A 20,854-nucleotide genomic window follows, 5' to 3' on the forward strand; every position below is an offset into this window, starting at 1 on the left:
CGAGGCGGTGGATTGGCGGATCAGTACCATAATGTATCTGGGTATAAAATGGGTAAGCGTTGACGTGATACAGGGTAATAGGCCAATCCACCACGCCATGATGGATGGTGTAGTGGATATACACGGAGGAGGTGACCAAATGTGAATATTGTGTACCACAACATGTGCCCATGAGAACCTGTACATCTCCCACCCATAACCCCCATGGCAGCTACAACACGCCCACCAACATCCCATAATCCCATGCTAAATAGTACATACTACCCCCCCGTCCTCCCATGGTGGGAGGCAGCATATACTGTTTCTCAAAATATTACTGCATCAATACAACCCAATTAATAGGGGGTTCCAGCAGATTATTGGTGTTTGCACTAGAACACCGGGTGAAGTTCCAGTGTTCGAGTGCACTAGTATATCTAATATCTAAGATACTGGTGTATCTAGTACTCACCTAGTTGTGTTTGCGGGGGTTGAGCTCTGGCTCTTTGGTCCCGCCTCTCAACTGTCAATCAACTGGTGTACAGATTACTGAGCCTATTGGGCTCTATTTTTTTATTCATTCATATCTATATATGAAACTGTGTATGGAGTCAGCCTCCACCACAACACTACTTAATGTATTCCATTTATTAACTAAACTGACACTGAACAAATTTTTTCTAACGTCTCTGTGGCTCATCTGGGTACTAAGTTTCCATCTGTGTCCCCTTGTTGGTGTTCCACCCCGCGCTGAAGAATGTCAAAGAACCGGGTGGACAAACCGACCGGCTCCCCTGGAGCCGGTCGGCCGAGCGGACAGCACGCTGGACTTGTGATCCTGTGGTCCTGGGTTCGATCCCAGGCGCCGGCGAGAAACAATGGGCAGAAGTTTCTTTCACCCTATGCCCTTGTTACCTAGCAGTAAAATAGGTACCTGGGTGTTAGTCAGCTGTCACGGGCTGCTTCCTGGGGGTGGAGGCCTGGTCGAGGACCGGGCCGCGGGGACACTAAAGCCCCGAAATCATCTCAAGATAACCTCAAGATAACCCTGTCAATTCCCCTGAGAATTTTGTAGGTGGTTATCATGTCTCCCCATACTCTTTACTCTAGTAAACATTAACAGATGTACAGCTCACATATAACCTGCATACTTTATAATTATAATCGGCGCTTGTTACAAGCACTTTTTTTCTATATAATATCTAGGTATTTCCAACCCCTGACCTTGCCTCCTGCTCACGCCAGACATTAATATGCCTCACACAAACACAGGATATAAAACCCACTCACAAAATTTCCATTATTAATTAGACATGAGACGAGCGGAAGAACATTATTAACTTTGTAATGAATTGACAGTTTTTGTAGCTCTTTAAATCCGTTCCTTTCATACATAAATTAGCATAAAAAATAATGCGTTGTCCTCTGGAATACCGACATTCAATGTGCAATATGAACATTGTCCCTCACTGTGTGAAGACAACACTATGACACGTGTAAGTTCCCGCGTTTCTGGTTTCCATTCGAGCTGCGCATTTGAGGTTTTCTTAGTGTTGGACACGAGGCTTCGCGAGATCGCCGAATGCTCTATGTCCAGTAATGTTTCCCTCTGATCTACTTCTGTTGGGACACTCAGATCTACTTCTGTTGGGACACTGATCTACTTCTGTTGGACACTGATCTACTTCTGTTGGACACTGATCTACTTCTGTTGGGACACTGATCTACTTCTGTTGGGACACTGATCTACTTCTGTTGGGACACTGATCTACTTCTGTTGGGACACTGATCTACTTCTGTTGGACACAGATCTACTTCTGTTGGGACACTGATCTACTTCTGTTGGGACACTGATCTACTTCTGTTGGACACTGATCTACTTCTGTTGGGACACTCTCATCTACTTCTGTTGGGACACTGATCTACTTCTGTTGGGACACTGATCTACTTCTGTTGGACACTGATCTACTTCTGTTGGGACACTGATCTACTTATGTTGGGACACTGATCTACTTCTGTTGGACACTGATCTACTTCTGTTGGGACACTCTCATCTACTTCTGTTGGGACACTGATCTACTTCTGTTGGGACACTCTGATCTACTTCTGTTGGGACACTCTGATCTACTTCTGTTGGGACACACTCTGATCTACTTCTATTAGGACACACTCTGATCTACTTCTGATCGGACACTCTCTGATCTACTCCTGATGGGACACTCTCTGTTCTACTTCTGGTGGGACACCCTCTGATCTACTCCTGATGGGACACTCTCTGTTCTACTTCTGGTGGGACACCCTCTGATCTACTGATGGGACACCCTCTGATGTACTTCTGTTGGGACACTCTCTGATCTGATGGGACACTCTCTGTTCTACTTCTGGTGGGACACCCTCTGATCTTCTGATGGGACACCCTCTAATGTACTTCTGTTGGGACACACTCTGATCTTCTGATGGGACACTCTCTGATCTACTTCTGTTGGGACACCCTCTGATCTTCTGCTGGGACACTCTCTGATCTACTTCTGATGGGACACTCTCTTATCTACTCCTGATGGGACACACTCTGATCTACTTCTGATAGGACACGCTCTAATCTACTTTTGATGGGACACTCTCTGATCTACTTTTGATGGGACACTCTCTGATCTACGTCTGATGGGACACTCTCTGATCTACGTCTGCTGGGACACTCTGATCTACGTCTGATGGGACACTCTCTGATCTACATCTAATGAGACACTGATCTACTTCTGATGGGATACTCTCTGATCTACTTCTGATGGGACACCCTCTGATCTGCTTTTGATGGAACACCCTCTGATCTACTTCTGATGGGACACCCTCTGATCTACTTCAGATGGGACACCCTCTGATCTACTTCTGATGGGATACCCTCTGATCTACTTCTGATGGGACACCCTCTGATCTACTTCAGATGGGACACCCTCTGATCTAATTCTGATGGGACACCCTCTGATCTACTTCTGATGGGACACCTTCTGATCTACTTCTGATGGGACACCCTCTGATCTACTTCAGATGGGACACCCTCTGATCTACTTCTGATGGGACACCCTCTGATCTACTTCAGATGGGACACCCTCTGATCTACTTCTGATGGGACACCCTCTGACCTACTTCTGTTGGGACACCCTCTGATCTACTTCTTTTGGGACACTGTTATATATATATATATATATATATATATATATATATATATATATATATATATATATATATATATGGAAGGGAGTACCACCTATAGCTGGAAGAAGGGGGACCCATAGCCTCGGAGGAAACCACACATAACGCATTAGAGGGAATGTTTAGATCCCCTCCAATACAGTTTCTGTGTGCTTTTCTCCTACCACCCCCTTCCTTTTTTATTTTTTGTGCTTTATTATGCATTTGATGGTTACAAGATATACATGGGTTGATACAAAAATAATAATGCAAAAAGGTGCTTAAAGGTTATGGATCTCTTGAAAAACACAACAATGGGAAACATTGATGAATGTCACAGACGGGTTTGATCATTGTTGCAAGTCAAACACTTCTTCGAATTCCATATATAATTCTATATATATATATATATAATTATATATATATATATATATATATATATATATATATATATATATATATATATATATATATATATTCTATATATATATATATAATGAGTGAGAGAGATATCATCACGCGCATCACTAAACAGTAACCGTAGATGGAAACTAACACCTGAAGCCAACTATACAAGCGAACTTGCCTCCTCGATACACAAACAAATGTATTTGTCATCACACCCGGCGCTCCCGTGGCTGACAGAGAACCTTCCCCTCGGACTGGACCAGTGCTGCCCGCCTCCCCTCACTCGGGGAGGGGTCAATACGCAAGTTTGACTTGATCTTCGCTTTAGACCCTTCATTATAAATGTGGATTCCTAACATGATCTTCTAGTAGTCACAGATTTTTTTTATTAATACATGAGGTACATCTGCATTAGTGCAGCTACCCTACACTATATGAAGTGGAGTACAGTGTGTCAAAAAAGGTAACTCGGTGATGCTAAAAAATCCCCATCACACAGGATGGTTAGTCATACAGGGCCATATGTTCAGTAGCCTGCACTGGCAAATTTTGGGTACACTGTGAGGATATCATCAAGAACACGAGAGTGAATAAAGTAATTGCAAAGCTCCAGGTACCTCATGCCAACTGGTCTGAAAGGTCTAATAACTGGTCATTCGGTGATGTAGTGTGGGAGATCATGCCGCAGTTCCTGCTCACAGAGTTTGCATCTGGAATGCTCAGGATTGGGAGACACGTCACCTGCAGCCACCTGCCACAGGTAACGCTAACCCAACCTGATCCTTGCAACCACTGTGTCGCACAGTCTAGTGGACGTTTAGTGTTGACCATAGATATAGGTTTCAGATCTGAACAAATCATAGATTTTTAGACTAGTACTTTCAGGTCGTTGGGAGTCAGTAATTTCTTTCCTATCAGACCTGAGTGTTTGGACCAATACAGTTTTGACAGTAGAGATGGGGATACCTACCTTGTGATGATTTCGGGGCTTTAGTGTCCCCGCGGCCCGGTCCTCGACCAGGCCTCCACCCCCAGGAAGCAGCCCGTGACAGCTGACTAACACCCAGGTACCTATTTTACTGCTAGGTAACAGGGGCATAGGGTGAAAGAAACTCTGCCCATTGTTTCTCGCCGGCGCCTGGGATTGAACCCAGGACCACAGGATCACAAGTCCAGCGTGCGGTCCGCTCGGCCGACCGGCTCCCTCGCTCTTTCGCTCCCTTGTCTTTCACAGTTAGTAACTAATGGTTTCCTGTTGACATAGTTAGCCTCACACCAGTCTTGGCTTCCCCACACTCCTGTCTCAGCTTTCCCACACACCAGTTTTGGCTTCTCCACACTCCTGTCTTGGCTTCCCCACACTCCTGTCTCAGCTTTCCCACACACCAGTCTTGGCTTCTCCACACTCCTGTCTTGGCTTCCCCACACTCCTGTCTCAGCTTTCCCACACACCAGTCTTGGCTTCTCCACACTCCTGTCTTGGCTTCCCCACACTCCTGTCTCAGCTTTCCCACACACCAGTCTTGGCTTCTCCACACTCCTGTCTCAGCTTTCCCACACACCAGTCTTGGCTTCTCCACACTCCTGTCTTGGCTTCCCCACACTCCTGTCTCAGCTTTCCCACACACCAGTCTTGGCTTCTCCACACTCCTGTCTTGGCTTCCCCACACTCCTGTCTCAGCTTTCCCACACACCAGTCTTGGCTTCTCCACACTCCTGTCTCAGCTTTCCCACACACCAGTCTTGGCTTCTCCACACTCCTGTCTTGGCTTCCCCACACTCCTGTCTCAGCTTTCCCACACACCAGTCTTGGCTTTCCCACACACCAGTCTTGGCTTCTCCACACACCAGTCTTGGCTTCCCCACACACCAGTCTTGGCTTCCCCACACTCCAGTCTTAGCTTTCCCACACACCAGTCTTGGCTTCTCCACACTCCTGTCTCAGCTTTCCCACACACCAGTCTTGGCTTTCCCACACTCCTGTCTCAGCTTTCCCACACACCAGTCTTGGCTTTCCCACACTCCTGTCTCAGCTTTCCCACACACCAGTCTTGGCTTTCCCACACTCCAGTCTTGGCTTTCCCACACACCAGTCTTGGCTTTCCCACACACCAGTCTTGGCTTCCCCACACTCCTGTCTCAGCTTTCCCACACACCAGTCTTGGCTTTCCCACACTCCAGTCTTGGCTTCCCCACACTCCTGTCTCAGCTTTCCCACACACCAGTCTTGGCTTCCCCACACTCCTGTCTCAGCTTTCCCACACACCAGTCTTGGCTTTCCCACACTCCTGTCTCAGCTTTCCCACACACCAGTCTTGGCTTTCCCACACACCAGTCTTGGCTTCCCCACACTCCTGTCTCAGCTTTCCCACACACCAGTCTTGGCTTTCCCACACTCCAGTCTTGGCTTTCCCACACACCAGTCTTGGCTTTCCCACACACCAGTCTTGGCTTCCCCACACTCCTGTCTCAGCTTTCCCACACACCAGTCTTGGCTTCCCCACACTCCTGTCTCAGCTTTCCCACACACCAGTCTTGGCTTTCCCACACTCCAGTCTTGGCTTTCCCACACACCAGTCTTGGCTTTCCCACACACCAGTCTTGGCTTCCCCACACACCAGTCTTGGCTTTCCCACACTCCAGTCTTGGCTTTCCCACACACCAGTCTTGGCTTTCCCACACACCAGTCTTGGCTTTCCCACACACCAGTCTTGGCTTTCCCACACACCAGTCTTGGCTTCCCCACACTCCAGTCTTAGCTTTCCCACACACCAGTCTTGGCTTCCCCACACTCCAGTCTTAGCTTTCCCACACACCAGTCTTGGCTTCCCCACACTCCAGTCTTAGCTTTCCCACACACCAGTCTTAGCTTTCCCACACACCAGTCTTGGCTTCCCCACACTCCAGTCTTAGCTTTCCCACACACCAGTCTTAGCTTTCCCACACACCAGTCTTGGCTTCCCCACACTCCAGTCTTAGCTTTCCCACACACCAGTCTTAGCTTTCCCACACACCAGTCTTGGCTTCCCCACACACCAGTCTTAGCTTTCCCACACACCAGTCTTGGCTTTCCCACACACCAGTCTTGGCTTCCCCACACTCCAGTCTTAGCTTTCCCACACACCAGTCTTAGCTTTCCCACACACCAGTCTTGGCTTTCCCACACTCCTGTCTCAGCTTTCCCACACACCAGTCTTGGCTTTCCCACACTCCTGTCTCAGCTTTCCCACACACCAGTCTTGGCTTTCCCACACTCCTGTCTCAGCTTTCCCACACACCAGTCTTGGCTTTCCCACACACCAGTCTTGGCTTTCCCACACTCCTGTCTCAGCTTTCCCACACACCAGTCTTAGCTTTCCCACACACCAGTCTTGGCTTTCCCACACTCCTGTCTCAGCTTTCCCACACACCAGTCTTGGCTTTCCCACACTCCTGTCTCAGCTTTCCCACACACCAGTCTTGGCTTTCCCACACACCAGTCTTGGCTTTCCCACACACCAGTCTTGGCTTTCCCACACACCAGTCTTGGCTTTCCCACACACCAGTCTTGGCTTTCCCACACTCCAGTCTTAGCTTTCCCACACACCAGTCTTGGCTTCCCCACACTCCAGTCTTAGCTTTCCCACACACCAGTCTTGGCTTCCCCACACTCCAGTCTTAGCTTTCCCACACACCAGTCTTGGCTTTCCCACACACCAGTCTTGGCTTTCCCACACACCAGTCTTGGCTTTCCCACACTCCTGTCTCAGCTTTCCCACACACCAGTCTTGGCTTTCCCACACTCCAGTCTTAGCTTTCCCACACACCAGTCTTGGCTTCCCCACACTCCAGTCTTAGCTTTCCCACACACCAGTCTTGGCTTCCCCACACTCCAGTCTTAGCTTTCCCACACACCAGTCTTGGCTTCCCCACACTCCAGTCTTAGCTTTCCCACACACCAGTCTTGGCTTCCCCACACTCCAGTCTTAGCTTTCCCACACACCAGTCTTGGCTTCCCCACACTCCAGTCTTAGCTTTCCCACACACCAGTCTTGGCTTTCCCACACTCCTGTCTCAGCTTTCCCACACACCAGTCTTGGCTTCTCCACACACCAGTCTTGGCTTCCCCACACTCCAGTCTTAGCTTTCCCACACACCAGTCTTGGCTTCCCCACACTCCAGTCTTAGCTTTCCCACACACCAGTCTTGGCTTCCCCACACTCCAGTCTTAGCTTTCCCACACACCAGTCTTGGCTTCCCCACACTCCTGTCTCAGCTTTCCCACACGCCAGTCTTGGCTTCCCCACACTCCAGTCTCAGCTTTCCCACACACCAGTCTTGGCTTCTCCACACACCAGTCTTGGCTTTCCCACACACCAGTCTTGGCTTCCCCACACTCCTGTCTCAGCTTTCCCACACACCAGTCTTGGCTTCCCCACACTCCTGTCTCAGCTTTCCCACACACCAGTCATGGCTTCCCCACACTCCTGTCTCAGCTTTCCCACACACCAGTCTTGGCTTCCCCACACTCCTGTCTCAGCTTTCCCACACACCAGTCTTGGCTTCTCCACACACCAGTCTTGGCTTTCCCACACACCAGTCTTGGCTTCCCCACACTCCAGTCTTGGCTTCTCCACACTCCTGTCTCAGCTTTCCCACACACCAGTCTTGGCTTCTCCACACTCCTGTCTTGGCTTTCCCACACACCAGTCTTGGCTTCCCCACACTCCAGTCTTAGCTTTCCCACACACCAGTCTTGGCTTCTCCACACTCCTGTCTCAGCTTTCCCACACACCTGTCTTGGCTTTCCCACACACCAGTCTTGGCTTCCCCACACACCAGTCTTGGCTTCCCCACACACCAGTCTTAGCTTCCCCACACACCAGTCTTGGCTTCTCCACACTCCAGTCTTGGCTTCCCCACACACCAGTCTTGGCTTCCCCACACACCAGTCTTGGCTTCCCCACACACCAGTCTTAGCTTCCCCACACACCAGTCTTGGCTTCTCCACACTCCTGTCTTGGCTTTCCCACACACCAGTCTTGGCTTCCCCACACTCCTGTCTCAGCTTTCCCACACACCAGTCTTGGCTTCCCCACACTCCTGTCTCAGCTTTCCCACACACCAGTCTTGGCTTCTCCACACACCAGTCTTGGCTTCTCCACACTCCTGTCTTGGCTTCTCCACACACCAGTCTTGGCTTCTCCACACTCCTGTCTTGGCTTCTCCACACACCAGTCTTGGCTTCCCCACACTCCAGTCATAGCTTTCCCACACACCAGTCTTGGCTTCCCCACACTCCAGTCTTAGCTTTCCCACACACCAGTCTTGGCTTCCCCACACTCCAGTCTTAGCTTTCCGACACACCAGTCTTGGCTTCCCCACACTCCAGTTTTAGCTTTCCCACACACCAGTCTTGGCTTCCCCACACTCCAGTCTTAGCTTTCCCACACACCAGTCTTGGCTTCCCCAGACTCCAATCTTAGCTTTCCCACACACCAGTCTTGGCTTCCCCACACTCCTGTCTTAGCTTTCCCACACACCAGTCTTGGCTTCCCCACACTCCAGTCTTAGCTTTCCCACACACCAGTCTTGGCTTCCCCACATTCCCAAATGATCCTAAATCCGCAAAATTAGCGTAATTATTATGTATTTAGGGTGAAAGGGAAGTCTTCAAATATCCCGCATTACTCACACTGATTTTCTCACTGAAAATTCACGTCATTGTTATTTCTCTTTATAACAAATATATTAATATTGTAGATAATAATTCGTTTCCACCTTATTATCTAAAGTTGTTGGACGCAATGTCTGGATAGGTCTACCTCACTGGTAGGAAGCCTAGGTTAATGTTCCTCACTGGTAGGAAGCCTAGGTTAATGTTCCTCACTGGTAGGAAGCCTAGGTTAATGTACGTCACTGGTAGGAAGCCTAGGTTCATGTTCGTCACTGGTAGGAAGCCTAGGTTAATGTTCCTCACTGGTAGGAAGCCTAGGTTAATGTTCGTCACTGGTAGGAAGCCTAGGTTAATGTTCCTCACTGGTAGGAAGCCTAGGTTAATGTACGTCACTGGTAGGAAGCCTAGGTTAATGTTCCTCACTGGTAGGAAGCCTAGGTTAATGTTCCTCACTGGTAGGAAGCCTAGGTTAATGTTCCTCACTGGTAGGAAGCCTAGGTTAATGTTCCTCAAAGGTAGGAAGCCTAGGTTAATGTTCCTCACTGGTAGGAAGCCTAGGTTAATGTTCCTCAAAGGTAGGAAGCCTAGGTTAATGTTCCTCACTGGTAGGAAGCCTAGGTTAATGTTCCTCACTGGTAGGAAGCCTAGGTTAATGTTCCTCAAAGGTAGGAAGCCTAGGTTAATGTTCGTCACTTGTAGGAAGCCTAGGTTAATGATCCTCAAAGGTAGGAAGCCTAGGTTAATGTTCCTCACTGGTAGGAAGCCTAGGTTAATGTTCCTTATTGGTAGGAAGCCTAGGTTAATGTTCCTCACTGGTAGGAAGCCTAGGTTAATGTTCCTCACTGGTAGGAAGCCTAGGTTAATGTTCCTCACTGGTTGGAAGCCTAGGTTAATGTTCCTCACTAGTAGGAAGCCTTGGTTAATGTTCCTCACTGGTGAGAAGCCTAGGTTAATGTTCCTCACTGGTAGGAAGCCTAGGTTAATGTTCCTCACTGGTAGGAAGCCTAGGTTAATGTTCCTCACTGGTAGGAATCCTAGGTTAATGTTCCTCACTGGTAAGAAGCCTAGGTTAATGTTCCTCACTGGTAGGAAGCCTAGGTTAATGTTCCTTATTGGTAGGAAGCCTAGGTTAATGTTAGTCACTGGTAGGAAGCCCAGGTTAATGTTCCTCACTGGTAGGAAGCCTAGGTTAATGTTCCTCACTGGTTGGAAGCCTAGGTTAATGTTCCTCACTAGTAGGAAGCCTAGGTTAATGTTCCTCACTGGTGGGAAGCCTAGGTTAATGTTCCTCACTGGTAGGAAGCCTAGGTTAATGTTCCTCACTGGTAGGAAGCCTAGGTTAATGTTCCTCACTGGTAGGAATCCTAGGTTAATGTTCCTCACTGGTAAGAAGCCTAGGTTAATGTTCCTCACTGGTAGGAAGCCTAGGTTAATGTTCCTCATTGGTAGGAAACCTAGGTTAATGTTCGTCACAGGTAGGAAGCCTAGGTTAATGTTCGTCACAGGTAGGAAGCCTAGGTTAATGTACCTCACTGGTAGGATGCCTGGGTTAATGTTCCTTATTGGCAGGAAGCCTAGGTTAATGTTCCTTATTGGTAGGAAGCCTAGGTTAATGTTCCTCACTGGTAGGAAGCCTAGGTTAATGTACGTCACTGGTAGGAAGCCTAGGTTAATTTTCCTCACTGGTGGGAAGCCTAGGTTAATATGCGTCACTGGTAGGAAGCCTGGGTTAATGTACGTCACAGGTAGGAAGCCTAGGTTAATGTTCCTTATTGGTAGGAAGCCTAGGTTAATGTACGTCACTGGTAGGAAGCCTAGGTTAATGTACGTCACAGGTAGGAAGCCTAGGTTAATGTTCCTCACTGGTAGGAAGCCTAGGTTAATTTTCCTCACTGGTAGGAAGCTTAGGTTAATGTACGTCACTGGTAGGAAGCCTAAGTTAATGTTCTTCACTGGTAGGAAGCCTAGGTTAATGTTCGTCACTGGTAGGAAGCCTAGGTTAATGTTCCTCACTGGTAGGAAGCCTAGGTTAGTGTTCGTCACTGGTAGGAAGCCTAGGTTAATGTTCCTCACTGGTAGGAAGCCTAGGTTAATGTACGTCACTGGTAGGAAGCCTAGGTTAATGTTCCTCACTGGTAGGAAGCCTAGGTTAATGTACGTCACTGCTAGGAAGCCTAGTTAATGTTCCTTACTGGTAGGGATGATAGATTAATATACGTAAGGAGCGCGGGACATCCAGACTGTTCACCTCGTTCTAATCACCTGGTTCTGGTTCTAATCACTCTCAAAACTCAACTGATAATCAATTGGCGTAAGGGGGTCTCTAATCCTGCTGGGCTCTATCGTGGCTCCATGTGTAACTGAGCATGGAGTCCGTCTGCACCGCGGCGCGTGTAGTGGACCCGTCGTTAATTACTCTGACCAATTTCGTTCTGGTGTCTCTGTGGTCTAAACATTTTAAATAGTGCTGGTTCACCATTTACCTCATCTACGGGTACAACCCTAAAGAATTTAACTACCAAATTATCGTGCGACATGTAACAAGCAGATTATCTTCCCATTACGCGAACACTCTCCAGTTTCAACGCTCTCAACACCTGAAACACACAAAATTATAGCACACATGTTGGCAATATCCTGACCACCAAAACACTCTTCAATTTACGTCTTGTAAATAAATTGGTAAATATTCAAGACAAATATGGAATCCTGCATAAAACATTTTTTTAATTATTATAATAACAATTACGTACTAATAAAGGATTTAATTTCTTTACTAATAAATGTTTGATATATATATATATATATATATATATATATATATATATATATATATATATATATATATATATATATATATATATATATATATATATATATATATATATATATAACTGAAAACTCACACCCCAGAAGTGACTCGAACCCATACTCCCAGGAGCAAAGCAACTGGTATGTACAAGACGCCTTAATCCACTTGACCGTCACGACCGGACAAAATGAGGTGATAGCCGAAGCTATTTGAACCACCCCACCGCCGGCACTCGGATGGTAATCTTGGGCATAGCATTTTACCAAATCACCTCATTCTTGTAAAATGCTATGCCCAAGATTACCATCCGAGTGCCGGCGGTGGGGTGGTTCAAATAGCTTCGGCTATCACCTCATTTTGTCCGGTCGTGATGGTCAAGTGGATTAAGGCGTCTTGTACATACCAGTTGCGTTGCTCCTGGGAGTATGGGTTCGAGTCACTTCTGGGGTGTGAGTTTTCAGTTGCATATTGTCCTGGGGACCATTCAGGCTTGTTCGCATATATATATATATATATATATATATATATATATATATATATATATATATATATATATATATATATATATATATATATATATATATGTGTGTATATCACGAAAATAAACACGTGATTAAGAATGTGACAATGTCAGACCACGGAGGAAAAATGAAACAGGAAATTTCCTTAAGTACTTTCGTATATTAAATACATCTTCAGAAGGTCATTTTACAGATCGAGTGATGGGTATAAATAGGCAGGAGAGAGTGGTGAAGTAAGGTGAGGTACCTCACCTTACTTCACCACTCTCTCCTGCCTATTTATACCCATCACTCGATCTGTAAAATGACCTTCTGAAGATGTATTTAATATACGAAAGTACTTAAGGAAATTTCCTGTTTCATTTTTCCTCCGTGGTCTGACATTGTCATATATATATATATATATTATTAAATATGACCGAAAAAGTAAGATTAATAATTCTAACACGAATTTTCTCAATCTTTCGTACATTACGCTTCACTGTTGGAGGTAAATCAAAAATCACTTCTCCAAAATTCATTTTTATTTCTAGTCTGACGCGACACGGGCGCGTTTCGTAAAACTTATTACATTTTCAAAGACTTCACAAATACACAACTGATTAGAACTTACGTCTCTCTGATATTATATCTACATTTGAGTGAGGTGGGAAGGGTGATGTGGCATTAACACAAGACAGAACAGGAGGGGATATTAATAAGGTATTAAAAGTATCAACACAAGATAGAACAGAAACAATGGGTATTGAATAGAAGTGTTTGTAGAAAGCCTATTGGTCCATATTTCTTGATGCTTCTATATTGGAGCGGAGTCTTGAGGTGGGTAGAATATAGTTGTGCAATAATTGGCTGTTGATTGCTGGTGTTGACTTCTTGATGTGTAGTGCCTCGCAAACGTCAAGCCGCCTGCTATCGCTGTATCTATCGATGATTTCTGTGTTGTTTACTAGGATTTCTCTGGCGATGGTTTGGTTATGGGAAGAGATTATATGTTCCTTAATGGAGCCCTGTTGCTTATGCATCGTTAAACGCCTAGAAAGAGATGTTGTTGTCTTGCCTATATACTGGGTTTTTTGGAGCTTACAGTCCCCAAGTGGGCATTTGAAGGCATAGACGACGTTAGTCTCTTTTAAAGCGTTCTGTTTTGTGTCTGGAGAGTTTCTCATGAGTAGGCTGGCCGTTTTTCTGGTTTTATAGTAAATCGTCAGTTGTATCCTCTGATTTTTGTCTGTAGGGATAACGTTTCTATTAACAATATCTTTCAGGACCCTTTCCTCCGTTTTATGAGCTGTGGAAAAGAAGTTCCTGTAAAATAGTCTAATAGGGGGTATAGGTGTTGTGTTAGTTGTCTCTTCAGAGGTTGCATGGCTTTTCACTTTCCTTCTTATGATGTCTTCGATGAAACCATTGGAGAAGCCGTTATTGACTAGGACCTGCCTTACCCTACAGAGTTCTTCGTCGACTTGCTTCCATTCTGAGCTGTGGCTGAGAGCACGGTCGACGTATGCGTTAACAACACTCCTCTTGTACCTGTCGGGGCAGTCGCTGTTGGCATTTAGGCACATTCCTATGTTTGTTTCCTTAGTGTAGACTGCAGTGTGGAAACCTCCGCCCTTTTCCATGACTGTTACATCTAGAAAAGGCAGCTTCCCATCCTTTTCCGTCTCGTAAGTGAAACGCAGCACGGAACTCTGCTCAAATGCCTCCTTCAGCTCCTGCAGATGTCTGACATCAGGTACCTGTGTAAAAATGTCGTCAACATACCTGCAGTATATGGCTGGTTTCAAGTTCATGTCGACTAAGACTTTTTGCTCGATGGTACCCATGTAGAAGTTTGCAAACAGGACACCTAGGGGAGAACCCATGGCGACCCCATCTACTTGCTTATACATGTGCCCATCCGGGCTCAAGAAGGGTGCCTCTTTAGTACAAGCTTGGAGTAGTTTCCTCAGAATACTTTTCTTTCAATTCGGGTAACGAAGGACACTACAGCCGAATTAAAAGCAAAGGTCAACAAACTGATCGAAACTGTGAACGCCAAGAAATCCGGACTCCACCTGCCAAAGATCATTGGGGAATATAAACCTGGATATGCGTATGGAAATGTCAAGACGCACAAGCCTGGAAACCCACTTCGGCCAATCATTAGCCAGATACCCACACCCACGTACAGACTGGCGAAGCGACTCAACGGCCTGCTGACTCCTTATGTTCCTTGCGCCTTCAGCCTGAAGTCTCCAAAGGAATTTGTGGACTTACTGCGGGGCACACGGGCCACAGGGATAAGAGCCTCGTTGGACGTAGAATCGCTGTTTACCAACGTACCTGTGGACGAGACAATCGGAATGATAGCCGACAGAGTGTATCGTGATCCAGCCTGTACTCCTCTTGACATGCCAGAAAGTATTCTGAGGAAACTACTCCAAGCTTGTACTAAAGAGGCACCCTTCTTGAGCCCGGATGGGCACATGTATAAGCAAGTAGATGGGGTCGCCATGGGTTCTCCCCTAGGTGTCCTGTTTGCAAACTTCTACATGGGTACCATCGAGCAAAAAGTCTTAGTCGACATGAACTTGAAACCAGCCATATACTGCAGGTATGTTGACGACATTTTTACACAGGTACCTGATGTCAGACATCTGCAGGAGCTGAAGGAGGCATTTGAGCAGAGTTCCGTGCTGCGTTTCACTTACGAGACGGAAAAGGATGGGAAGCTGCCTTTTCTAGATGTAACAGTCATGGAAAAGGGCGGAGGTTTCCACACTGCAGTCTACACTAAGGAAACAAACATAGGAATGTGCCTAAATGCCAACAGCGACTGCCCCGACAGGTACAAGAGGAGTGTTGTTAACGCATACGTCGACCGTGCTCTCAGCCACAGCTCAGAATGGAAGCAAGTCGACGAAGAACTCTGTAGGGTAAGGCCGGTCCTAGTCAATAATGGCTTCTCCAATGGTTTCATCGAAGACATCATAAGAAGGAAAGTGAAAAGCCATGCAACCTCTGAAGAGACAACTAACACAACACCTATACCCCCTATTAGACTATTTTACAGGAACTTCTTTTCCACAGCTCATAAAACGGAGGAAAGGGTCCTGAAAGATATTGTTAATAGAAACGTTATCCCTACAGACAAAAATCAGAGGATACAACTGACGATTTACTATAAAACCAGAAAAACGGCCAGCCTACTCATGAGAAACTCTCCAGACACAAAACAGAACGCTTTAAAAGAGACTAACGTCGTCTATGCCTTCAAATGCCCACTTGGGGACTGTAAGCTCCAAAAAACCCAGTATATAGGCAAGACAACAACATCTCTTTCTAGGCGTTTAACGATGCATAAGCAACAGGGCTCCATTAAGGAACATATAATCTCTTCCCATAACCAAACCATCGCCAGAGAAATCCTAGTAAACAACACAGAAATCATCGATAGATACAGCGATAGCAGGCGGCTTGACGTTTGCGAGGCACTACACATCAAGAAGTCAACACCAGCAATCAACAGCCAATTATTGCACAACTATATTCTACCCACCTCAAGACTCCGCTCCAATATAGAAGCATCAAGAAATATGGACCAATAGGCTTTCTACAAACACTTCTATTCAATACCCATTGTTTCTGTTCTGTCTTGTGTTGATACTTTTAATACCTTATTAATATCCCCTCCTGTTCTGTCTTGTGTTAATGCCACATCACCCTTCCCACCTCACTCAAATGTAGATATAATATCAGAGAGACGTAAGTTCTAATCAGTTGTGTATTTGTGAAGTCTTTGAAAATGTAATAAGTTTTACGAAACGCGCCCGTGTCGCGTCAGACTAGAAATAAAAATGAATTTTGGAGAAGTGATTTTTGATTTACCTCCAACAGTGAAGCGTAATGTACGAAAGATTGAGAAAATTCGTGTTAGAATTATTAATCTTACTTTTTCGGTCATATTTAATAATATATGTCTACAGGAAAGACTGCTACCAAAATATACTAATATATATATATATATATATATATATATATATATATATATATATATATATATATATATATATATATATATATATATATATAATATATACAGCGAGAGGTGTTCTCCGCCCAATTGTAATTTTTCTGAAGCAATTAGAGATCTGAAGGACAGAACAAATGTATAATTAGTGAAATTGGTCGTCCTTTGTCGAGACGACATAAATATACAAGATCTTATATATATATTAATTCGGTATTAATAGTTTAGTATTTTATTACAGGCAATAATTATAAAATGTTTGGTACCAGTAACTTATTCTAAATATTATTGACTGTGAGACGAGCCATTTAATTTGTTCTTTAAATCAATTTTCGTAGTTCCTAAAAATTTTGATCGGCTTAATATATTTGGTTTAAAAAAATATACAATATTTCATATTAGAGAGTTAAGAGTTATTTGTTACACATCGAAACACATATGAGCTCTCAGTTTATATTCACCCACAATTTCATTTAGCATGTTATATATGGTGTAAGGTCCTGGAGGGGGGGGGAGTTCGTAGCCTCGTGGACATAACTTCACTCCTGGCCGTAACTTAAGCCTCGTGGACATAACCTCACTCCTGGCCGTAACTTAAGCCTCGTGGACATAACCTCACTCCCGGCCGTAACTTAAGCCTCGTGGACATAACCACACTCCTGGCCGTAACTTAAGCCTCGTGGACATAACCTCACTCCTGGCCGTAACTTAAGCCTCGTGGACATAACCACACTCCTGGCCGTAACTTAAGCCTCGTGGACATAACCACACTCCTGGCCGTAACTTAAGCCTCGTGGACATAACCTCACTCCTGGCAGTAACTTAAGCCTCGTGGACATAACCACACTCCTGGCCGTAACTTAAGCCTCGTGGACATAACCACACTCCTGGCCGTAACTTAAGCCTCGTGGACATAACCACACTCCTGGCCGTAACTTAAGCCTCGTGAACATAACCTCACTCCTGGCCGTAACTTAAGCCTCGTGGACATAACCTCACTCCTGGCCGTAACTTAAGCCTCGTGGACATAACCACACTCCTGGCCGTAACTTAAGCCTCCTGGACATAACCACACTCCTGGCCGTAACTTAAGCCTCCTGGACATAACCACACTCCTGGCCGTAACTTAAGCCTCCTGGACATAACCTCACTCCTGGCCAGCTGGATTTCAGCAAACCAATTAAGAGCTTCTTGTCTGACAGGCTACACACACACAGTGTGCTCTGAGGTAGAGAGCGGGGTGGGACTGGCCTCCAGGCGCTGAGAGAGGAAGTAGCAGGAATTAGTTGTGCTGAGAGATTGGTACGTGGAGAATCTCGTAGGATCTGAGATTAGAAGCTGTGAGTAGATTAGAGGTAAGGACGGGCTGAGCTGTGATAGGCCACTATCACACAAACTCCCGCCCGTCAGCAGGCAACTGCTTCATTAGCGGAAGCTGTTTCCGTCAAACTCTTCAATTATCACAACACAACTACAAGCTGATTACATCTCATCTCATGTTTGATTTGTTGTTAATATGTATGCTTTATGTCCTTAGTTTAGTGGAATTACAGCAATTTGAATTTCTTAACTGATAACACCTCCTTATATGACTACGTCTCCAGGATGAAAAGAAATTATTCTCAAAAATATTCTCAAAATTAGAGCTATTGCAGTATACACGCTATTAAACAAAGAATTTGATCATATACACATTAATTTTCTAGTTGACAAACTCTGACTTTCAATATGCATACAAAATTGGTTATACAACAACGCTTTGTACTTTAATATCTAAGCTTTTATGGATGTGAACCCCTTGGTGGTCCTATGATGACCTTGGTCAGCTTAATTGTGAATGGTGGTAATGTTGTAGACCTGTCTTGGGTGTCCATCCTCGCACTCTCTGCAGTATGTTTATATATACTGGTGTAGCAGGCGGCCACAGGAGACAACATCACTCATCATCACGGTGAACACCTCAGCTGGAGAGTTGAGAGCATGAAATAACTACTTGCGAAGAGATATGGATTACTACCAGGCACTGTGAGTGCCATTTGAAGTCAAATGGGTGTTATGTAAGTGTTACGAACCTTATCTGATGTTATGTGTAGAGTGTATGTAGTAATTTGTCTCAAGAGAGAGATATAATATTGAAACAAAGTGTGTTAATCTGTGTTTACAGAGGCGGTCAGCTGCAGGTCGGCGATATACCTCCGCCCAACAAAGTAGGACCTTCACATATTCGATGATTATGGATAACCAGTAGAATATATATGAACATTTTATTAGTGAAAAATGGACTCATATATTTGTTACAAGTAGAGTGTTCTTAAGGGGGAACATTTGGGGATTTTTCAGTGATGATTTAACATGTTGTATTGAGGAAGTGACGCGAGAGGGTGTCCTCAGCCAGCAGACGGCCAGAGTCCCACAATAATGTCTGGACTCGTCACTGAGTTACCACGTCTCCCGACACCTTCTCCCAGGGTCCTCAGACAACATATTTTCCTCCTCACTAGAAAAAAAATCTTTGGCGGAATTCGACAGGCAGTGAAGTTGACAAATCGTAAATAATTGAAACCGATAAAGACAATAACATTTCCAGATTTGATGGGCGACCGGTAATTTTGCTGGAGAGGGTCTCAGCGCTGTAGCAATTTATCTATCTATCTATCTATCTATCTATCTATCTATCTATATATATATATATATATATATATATATATATATATATATATATATATATATATATATAACTGAAAACTCACACCCCAGAAGTGACTCGAACCCATACTCCCAGGAGCAACGCAACTGGTATGTACAAGACGCCTTAATCCACTTGACCATCACGACCAGACAAAATGAGGTGATAGCCGAGGCTATTTGAACCACCCCACCGCCGGCACTCGGATAGTAATCTTGGGCATAGCATTTTACCAAATCACCTCATTCTTTGGGGCACACGTGAGGAACACAAATGCGAACAAGCCTGAATGGTCCCCAGGACAATATGCAACTGAAAACTCACACCCCAGAAGTGACTCGAACCCATACTCCCAGGAGCAACGCATTTAATTTTATTGTCTTGTTAAATCCACTTGACCATCACGACCGGACAAAATGCGTTGCTCCTGGGAGTATGGGTTCGAGTCACTTCTGGGGTGTGAGTTTTCAGTTGCATATTGTCCTGGGGACCATTCAGGCAAAAGCGTTGCTCCTGGGAGTATGGGTTCGAGTCACTTCTGGGGTGTGAGTTTTCAGTTGCATATTGTCCTGGGGACCATTCAGGCTTGTTCGCATATATATATATATATATATATATATATATATATATATATATATATATATATATATATATATATATATATATATATATATATTATATATATATATTATATATATATATATATATAATATATATATATATATATATATATATATATATAATATATATATATATATATATATATATATATATATATATATAATATATATATATATATATATATATATAATATATATATATATATATATATATATATATAATATATATATATATATATATATAATATATATATATATATATATATATATATATATATATATATATATATATATATATATATATATATATATATATATATATATATATATGGGATAGCCCCATAGTGGAGAACATCGCCACATCATTGCTGGAGGCAGCTTCCAGGAAGGACAAAGCGCGTCTTCTAGTTGTGCAAGTGCCCCATGCCGGGGACTTCCTGTTGGCAGTCCCTAATTCCGCCTTGGGTACCCGCCAGGACCATCGGACCCTAAGTATTGGTGTTGCTCTGCGCCTTGCCGCCCCTATCTCCACCGAGCACCGGTGTATTTGCGGAAAAGCACGGGCAGACCAATACGGCAGCCATGGTCTCATCTGTCGTAAGACACAGGGAAAGATTGCCAGACATGAAGCAGTCAATGACATCATCAAGAGAAGTTTGGCTTCAGCTGGGTGCCCAGCACAAAGGGAACCTCAGTTGTGCAGACCTGACGACAGTCAAAAACGCCCAGATTGAGTCACCCTGCAGCCGTGGAGGGAAGGTAAACAGGTCGTGTGGGACTACACTTGTCCATCCACATTGGCTGATTCCTATCTACCTTACAGCGCAGCTGAGGGAGGCGGGGCGGCCACCTTCAGGGAGACCCAGAAAACCAACAAGTACAGGGACCTAGAACGTTGTTTCAGGTTCGTGCCAATAGGCTCTGAGACTCTGGGCGCCTGGGGTAAATGTGCACTTAAGTTCCTGAAGGAG

The sequence above is a fragment of the Procambarus clarkii genome, chromosome 3 (genome assembly GCF_040958095.1).
Source record: "Procambarus clarkii isolate CNS0578487 chromosome 3, FALCON_Pclarkii_2.0, whole genome shotgun sequence".
NCBI lineage: Eukaryota > Metazoa > Arthropoda > Malacostraca > Decapoda > Cambaridae > Procambarus > Procambarus clarkii.